This window comes from Macadamia integrifolia, chromosome 5, assembly GCF_013358625.1.
Source record: "Macadamia integrifolia cultivar HAES 741 chromosome 5, SCU_Mint_v3, whole genome shotgun sequence".
NCBI classification, from domain to species: domain Eukaryota; kingdom Viridiplantae; phylum Streptophyta; class Magnoliopsida; order Proteales; family Proteaceae; genus Macadamia; species Macadamia integrifolia.
This window is the reverse complement of record NC_056561.1, coordinates 46,419,747-46,428,598: the sequence shown is the minus strand read 5'-3', so window position 1 is coordinate 46,428,598 and position 8,852 is coordinate 46,419,747.

Sequence of the window (8,852 nt, the reverse complement as noted above, 5' to 3'; positions counted from 1 at the left end):
TATGATAATGATAGTGATAATGACAGTGATGACCCTATATATGTGCCTGTTGACATACAAACTGAGGAAGAGGCTAGAAATTAGAGGTGGGGCCAAGCGTTGAACCGACAAAGTCTTCGTGAGGAGAAGGAAAGACGTAGACATGCAAGAGGAGGAACTGGTCCATCTAGAGCAAGAGGTAGTTGATCTTCACAACCTCCTTTGTCATTTAGAAGAACACAGAGTACAAAGGTTGCCCCACCTCCACCTCCACCTCCACCTCTAGTGATACCACCTCGTGTGAACCCCGTTCTATAATAGGATCCCCGTAGGTACAGGAAAAGGGCAGTAAGCAGCATAAGATAAAGGGGATGTGGACAAATATGAAGGCTTATGTTTGGGAGGTTGTATCTAAGTGGATGTTATTTTGTAGCATCCCAGCAAATGTCACTACAAGTCTCTTTTACCATCCAATGCTTGATGTTGTTGCTAAAGTTGGACCAAGGATAAAGCGACCCACTGCTAACAGGTGATGAATGTGAATTTGCCGTAGGAGAAGAGAGTTGAAAGCATACATAACTGAATTAAAGATTTTATGAGAGCTATGGGGTAACCATAATGTGTGGTGGTTGGACAGGGCCCACGAGAAAGTCCATCATCAACTTTATGGTTTATTAGGATGGTAGAACAATTTTTTTGAAATCTTTGGATGCATCTAAGGAAACAGTGGATGCAAAATACATCTACAAGCTTTTGAAGGACGTTGTGCAAGAATTTGGGATAGAGAACGACATTCAAATTGTGACGGACAACGGAAGCAACTACAAGAACGGTCAAAAAATGATGAATAACAGCAGATTCCAACTCTTTTGGACTCCTTGTGTAGCACACTGCATTGATTTGATGTTGAAGGACATGGGGAAACTAAAAAATGTGAAAAATGTGGTTGATAGGGCAAGGTAAGTGAGCACATTTGTATATAACCATGGGTTTTCGTTGAACCTATTGAGGGAGAAGTGCGGGGGGGGACTTGGTCAAGCCCGGTCTCACAAGATTTGCTACCAACTGTGTTGCACTTAAGAGTTTTGAGTCCAAGAAAGTCGGTCTCCGATCCATGTTCGCATCTGAGGAGTGGATTGGGTGGAGGGAAGTAGGATCACTTGGTGGTAGGGAGGCACAGGCAACAATTTCATCATATGAGTTTTAGACACAACTGGGTAAAGTGGTGAAAATCTTGTCACCAATTGTTGGTGTGTTGAAGATGGTGGATTCTGCTTTCAAGACCACCTTGCCAAGCCTGTATGCTACTGTGGGAATGATGAAGGAACATGTTTATGCTGCCAACCACATGGAAGTAAGAAATTTGTGAACATAATAGAAGATCGTTGGGAGTGCCAGCTCAAGCATCCATTGCATCAGGCTTGTAAGCAAAGCTGAAGACATTCTTTTATGTGATATAAAAATGCATTAATGTTAACATTGAGTCATTGACAATAACATGTTTTGTCAAATTTCAGCGTACTATTTAAACCCCAAATATCAGTATAGCCGTAGAATTACATTAAATCCAGAGCTTTTGGAAGCAGTGAAGCAAGTGGTTGCCAAGTTGCAACCAAGGCCCGGTCTATAAGCCACAGCCAGTACTGAGGTGATTTTTGTGGTTCTATAGGAATCCAAATTTCAGTACAATGGCTGTTAACTATTTCTTATTTGTAAATTTGTTATAGACGAAAGAATTTAGGGATGCATTAGGTAGTTTTGGAGCCCCCGCCGCACTCGCGGGTCATACAAGTATTGATGCTGGTTTGCAAACCAAATTTCAGTATGTTACTTATACAAGTGTTAAGTGTTTTGAATTAAAAATAATCTTTTGCACTTTTAATTTGTAATGCAGCTAAATGGTGGGTGTTGTATGGGGGTTCGACACCAGAATTGAGGAAGATTGCCATCAAAGTACTCTCACAGACATGTTTTGCATCTGGTTGTGAGAAATTAGAGTACATTTTCATTCATCCACTCGAAAATGTGAATTAATTAGGTTCAGAATGTCTCGCTGACTTGGTGTATGTGCACTACAATGTTAGACTGAGGATGTAGCATACACGCATGGGTATGGAGAATGATAGGGGCCAGATCGAGCTTGCTAGTGTTTATTGACTTTGATGAAGAGAATCCTCTAGTAGACTGGGTGAGGGATAGAGGCAAGCCATTGATGGATCAGCTGGGAGGTAAGCTGGACCCATATGTAGTGCAAGAGATGGCAGTCAATGTGGATGAGTATATGGCTATAGAGGGAAGGATACATTCACAGATCCCCGACCATTTGAACCTTCACCTGGTAGGGATGATTCAGATGAAGATGATGATTGGTCCACTTCCTCGGGTGGTCAGACCCAAACTCAAACTCAGACACAGACACAACATCGAGCACCAGGTAGTGATGACGGTGATGGTAATGGTGATGGTGGAGATGATGATGACGTTGATGATGGTGATGGTGATGGTGATGGTGATGGTGATGGGGGTGGGGGTGGGGGTGGTGATAGATTTGAAGGAGTTCAAGAGCATTGTGAACAGGTTGAGCCAGAGCCAGAGCCAGAGCCAGAGCCGAAGCCGGTGCGATTCACTGGGGAGAGTCAGTTTGAGTATGCCACACAAGATGCTGATCACAGTGCACGTCAATCAAGTGGCGGAAGGAGTTCGGGCTACACCAGAGGGCCTTGTCGCCGATTCGGTGGAGATGGGCAGTGAGGTTGTATGGACATTGATAGTCTATCTACTTCTATTGGCGGAATGAGTTTGAATAGAGGGGATAGTCATCCTCGTAGTGACAATAGAGAAAGTTGGCATTGGCGTGCCCCATCATTTACTAGAGAGAGCATCTGGTCGGAGTATTACAAACCTTATGGTCAATTTACTGGGATAAGGCATGCATCTGGTTCATCCATTCCTAGTATTGACTATGGCTCCCAGACTCAGTCATATGGTGGTTGTTTTGTGGACACTACCCAGCCCATCCGTACATGTCGGAAACATCAGTTGACAGTAGTTCAATGGCGGGTTCTTCTTCTTTATACTATGGTGGTGACACATACCCTCGGATAAGTTACCTTCAGTATGTAGATGACTCAGTTGTTTTGGTAGATGTGAAGGACTATGATCGATTCTTCTCTCACAATATGACAGCATGCATTTGTGATGCAATTAGAGGAAAATGCATGTTGACTCCATCATATTGGGCGTGGAATCCAGCCAGGCCGTCATAGTTCTTTCCAGTAGACAATCATTATGATTAGTGTTGTATAACTAATATGTTTGGGTCTTGGGATATTGCCATTTGGGACTTTAAGACTTAAGAGTAAGAAGCTCATTGGATGACTTTAGTTGGGACTTGGGAGTTAGGGAGTTTCATATATTACTCTAATACTCTAAATATTAGTTAATTAATGTTGAGGTATGTTTTGATCATGCCTTAGATGCATTATGTGGTTGTTTTACTATCATATTATATCTTGTTCTAGCAATATTTCATAAAATTTTCAGAACAGTTCGACGGTTGCTGCTAAACAAGGGTGCAACTCTAAAACATTGCCATGGACCTATATTTTTGCAAATTATAAGTTCTAAGGATGTTTATTAACCTTAAAACAAGCTCTCCACCAAGTTTCAAGTCATAATATAGTCGTTTGATCACCGAAACAGGAAACCGAGTCAAAAAAAAAATCAAACAACCTTACCGAGATCTCGCCAAAATTTAGCTTTAAACCACTGAAATACCGAAACGAAACGAGATTTCGAATCTTGCACACAACACAGTAATTACGTGGTTCATAGTTTTTAAGGCGCTGGTAAGGCGATTACCAGCACCTTGGCACTGATGCGGTCTAGAGATGGTAAGACAGTGCTCCGTCTTTCGTGAAGTGGCGCCTTATGGGTTTTTTTTTTTTTAACACATTTTAAAATTACTTGATGAATATTCCAAATATAGATTTTTTATTGGTAGGTGTATGATTTTGTTAACACTTGAGATGTATGGGATCAGCTCTACTCCACTAAAAATAACCAAAACAAACAAAACAAAAACACGATTCACAAAGAGGGTTTGGATTTTGTCAAGGGTTTTAAGAAAGGGCTTTGAGAAGGAATCAAGGAACAAGGAAGAACCATTGATCTAGGCGACCATTTTGCTCCGGCAGCGATGAGTTTGCTCCGGCAGCGGTGAGCTTCATTCTTCTTTGACAAGAGTAGAAATATAGTGGATGACCTTAGGGCTTAGGCACTCATTTTGGCATCATAAAGGTAAGTATAATAAATACTTGTATTTTTTATGTCTTCTTTTCTTTGTATTTATAATTTTGTTTCATAATTATGTATTTATATTATATGTTAATATGTTATGATGATTGATGATTGATGAAGATGAACTTAGTTTATTCACTTTATTGATTTGTTTTCTTGATAAATATCTTACATTGGTATGAATATGAACCTTTAATATTTATTTAACATATGAGTAATAGGATTCAACTAGGATTTGAGCCAAATAGATTGGTTTTATAAAAAAATTACACATGAACGCTTTAGTCAATAAGGCGACGTTTTATGCCCGCCTTATCGCTAAAGCGCTCCGAAAGACCCTTAAACGCCTCTATCGTCTTACTGCCTTAAAAACTATGACGTGGTTAGGTATTATGCCTACATCCTTGGAGCAATACCCTATAGAGGGTTTCGTGTTTAGCTCAACACTCAACTCAATTTGACGACAACAGTCCAGGTTCTCCTACTTCTGTTTCTGACTATGCTACAACACAATCTAGGGCACCAACACCCAATCCAGTCAAGCCCCAACTTGACTTGTGAGTGGTGATAAAAGGTTTCAAATTAAAAGTTCAAGCACCCAAACTCCAATTACAAACACTTGGTATGCATTCATCAATATTACCACCTACTTACAAGAAATGGGATTTGGAAAATGAGATTGATTTTCCCTGAGTAATCCTTTACTCGGCCAACACCCCGAAGCACTTGTATCAACTTTGGCAATGCACAAATCCGGAAGCAATCACAATTAATGCTTAAATTTGGTTCTCAACAGCTAATAACCTCTTCAATACTCCTTTTTGCTCCAAAAATGGGTTTTTGAGGTAGTAGCTCAGATAACAATGCCATGTGAAAAAAATTGGGCCTAAAATGGTCTTAAAATGAACTCAAAAATGTTTTTTAAATTTTGACTGTTGGGTTTGGACAGGGTGAGCCTGGTTGACCTCCATTTGGAATCTAAAAGATTCCTTATGACAGGAACACGCTTCATCGGCTGGCGGTGCGATATCAGTCATTGGATGCCTCTTTAATAATGTGGGCTCAATTATGGTCCTCAAATCTCAATAGTAAAAAGGACGATGCATACAAACCGCGTGCTCAGTGGGAGGGCCTGAAATGGAATCTTGCATAATGTTATGATGCACAGGTGGCGTACTGGATCTATATCGACACCATTAGCCATTGGATGGAACTCCTAATATGCGGGTGGCCTATTAAGTGTTGGATTGGCTCAATAGATCCAGGTGCTTCAATAATTAGCGGACACAATGAGGTCCAATAATGTAGAATCCATATTAGGCGCACAATACGAGCATTTAGCACTGGAGCAGGCTTATTGATTACATATGACGTGAAGTACTTTATTCAGTACACAAGACCAATCAAAAGCCATGTGAGAGAATATTCTCCATGGATGCACGCACTTCGATCTGAATTATCCATTTGGGCCTTGATCTAATGGATGTGTTGGATCCTCCCCTTGGGGGTTGGGAGGAGACTTCAATGTGGTCCAACTTGGCCATGAAAAGCTCGGAGGAAACCTCATCGACCCTACCTTTGTGGATGCCTAGAACTATTGCCTAGATGACAGTTTCCTGGATGATTTAAGGTGGTCAGGTCTTAAATTTTCCTGGCACAACAAAAGATCCAGTCCCGATCAAATTGCTTGCAAGCTTGATAGGGTCCTTATCAATGAAGCTTGGCTCACCAACTTCCCTCTTCCCATGCCATCTCTAATTATAGCCCTCTCTCTCTTTTTGTCCAACCTTATATCTCCTTCGGCCCCAAGCCATTTAAATTCTTCAACATGTGCACTTCCCATCATGGTTTCCTTCCTATTGTCCAGATGGCCTGGGACAAGCCGGTTCATTCCTTCTCCTCTCCCTTTATTGTCTTCGCTCGCAAATTAAAAAAAACGTTAAATTTTCCCTTTAAGAGTGGAAATCCTCCACATTTGGATCATTTCTTCTGAGTTTCTTCCTACAGAGACAAGGTTTCCATCATCTAATCCCGCCTTCAATCTGACATCCACAACCCATTCTTGTTCATGATGAAAAGTCTCCCTCTCTTGAGCTCTCCTCCTTGCTTGCTCAAAAAGAGAGGTTCAACAACAACAACAATTCAACCTTTTCCCAACTAAATGAGGTGAGGTTAGCTATAGGGATCAGTCAAAGGAAAAGATAAGAGGTAAAAGAGAAAAAGGGGGTGATCAAGAAAAGAAATAACGCAATGCAAAACCTCCAGGTCATTCCACTTAAACACAATCTGCCACATGGATCTTTGCCATCCAAACAGTTCTATTTGATGCCATACTAGTGTAAGACAGCTTTTGCATGTATTTCCTTACCAAATCATCAACGGTTATTTTATGCTTGCCCCTAACTCTACTAGCTCCTTCCAATTGGATTTGATCACTTCTCCAAACTGGACCATCCCCAGGCCTTCTTTGGACATAGCCATACCACCTTAAACGGCATTCTCGAAGCTTGTCCTGAATCGGGGCCACTCCTAACTCAGCTCTTACTCTGTCATTCCTGACTCTTATCTCTCTTAGTTTTTCTGTACATCCATCTCAACATCCGCATCTATGCTACACTCAACTTATCTATGTTACACTTCTTGATTGCCCAACATTCCGTGCTATACAACATAGCCAATCTTACGACTATCCTGTAAAACTTTCCTTTAAGCTTGAGGAAAATGCGTCGATCACGCAACAGTCCAAATGCACCTCTCCACTTTCACCATCCTACTTTAATTTTGTGGGAGACATCATTATCTATCTCACCATCATTGCTAATAGCAGACCCCAAATATCTAAAACAGTTACTCTCTCTCTCTCTCTCTCTTCAAGCTTCACCACATTAGTATCCATCCTTGAGCCACTAAAGTTTCAATCCATATATTGCATCCTTGTTCTATTTATCTTAAGACCTCTTTGATTCCAAGGTAGATCTCCATGACTCCAACTTATCATTAATCCCCACCACTGTCTCATCGACCAAAACGAAAGCATAAACCACGGAACCTCCCCTTGAATGTTTTTTATTAAATCATCTATGATGAGTGTAAACAAATAAGGACTTAAAGCGGATCCTTGATGTAACCCAATGGTAACCGGGAACTCACTACCATGATCTCCCACCAATCTCACACTAGTCACCAAGTTCTTGTACATGTCTTTAATTATGTCTACATACATACTAGCCCCACATTTATTTTCTAAAGAATGCCAAATTAGCTTTGTGGGAACTTTATCATAGGCCTTTTCTAGGTTAATGAACACCATATGAAGATCCTGTAGGATCTAGATTTTTCTATGATCACCTCCATCGTGGATCTCCCAGGCATAAAACCAAATTGGTTCCTTAAGACATTAGTTTTCCTTCTAATGCGGACTTTGATGATCTTCTCCTATAATTTAATAGTAAGACTCATAAGTTTTATGCCTTTATAGTTATTGCAGCATTGTATATCGCCTTTATTTTTGACTGGGACTAATACTTCACCTCCATTCATCAGGCATCTTTTGAGTGTTCAAAATTTTGTTAAACAAATTGGTTAGCCAGGTAACGCCACACCCTCCCAAATCCTTCATACTTCTATTGGCAACTCATCCGGGCCTGGAGTCTTACCTACTTTCATCTTTCTCGGGGCATCTTTAACTTCGGTTACTCATTTTCTATAAGCTTTCTCAAGAAGAGAGCTTCCTCAAGCAAAATTCCCTCATCAAATAGTTGAATCTTAGAGAGTCCAATTCTGCTTAGGTCCATAAGTCCCAAAAAGCAATAACCAATTCAAACTCCATTTCCCTTCTTTTGTCCTTTAACGGGGATCCAAAACCCTGAGGACATCAAAGCTAAGATTGTCTCCTATTTTTTGAACATCTTCCACTTCCCCCTGACCCCTCCCTTTCCCTTCTGCTCAATAAATTCATTCCCAACCATCTCCTCCCTCTCCTCCAAGCCGTCCCATTGACTCTGAGATCTTGGTTGTTGTCAACTCCCATAAGCCTAACAAAGCCCTTGGCCTAGATGGCTTTAGTATGGCTTCTTTTCTTGTTTGGGGATCATCGAGAAAGATCTTATCTCTGTTATCAGAAGCTTCTTCCTCAATCCCTCTCAATCCATGGAGTCAACCACACCTTCCTTTGTCTCATCCCCAAAAAGGAACGGGCCTCCTCAATGTTTGACTTTCGGCCTGTTTTCCTCTGCAACTTCCTTTATAAGTTCATAGACTTTCGGCCTATTTCCCTTCGTAACCTCCTTTATAAGTTCATTGCCAAGACCCTTGCCACTCGGATCCAAGAGGTCATTGACTCACTCAGTCCCAACTAGTCAACTTTATAGATGGTCAAAGCATCGCGGACATTATCTTTCTCTGCCATGAGATTGTTCGTGGCTTTGTCAAAAAATCTCAATCTCCTTCCCTCGTCAAGATTGACATCCACAAAGTCTTTGATTCAATCAGATGGGATTTCATCTCCAACGTCATGTTCTCAATGTGGGCCTCCTGTCTTTGTCAACTAGATTTACTCTTGTATTTCCTCCCCC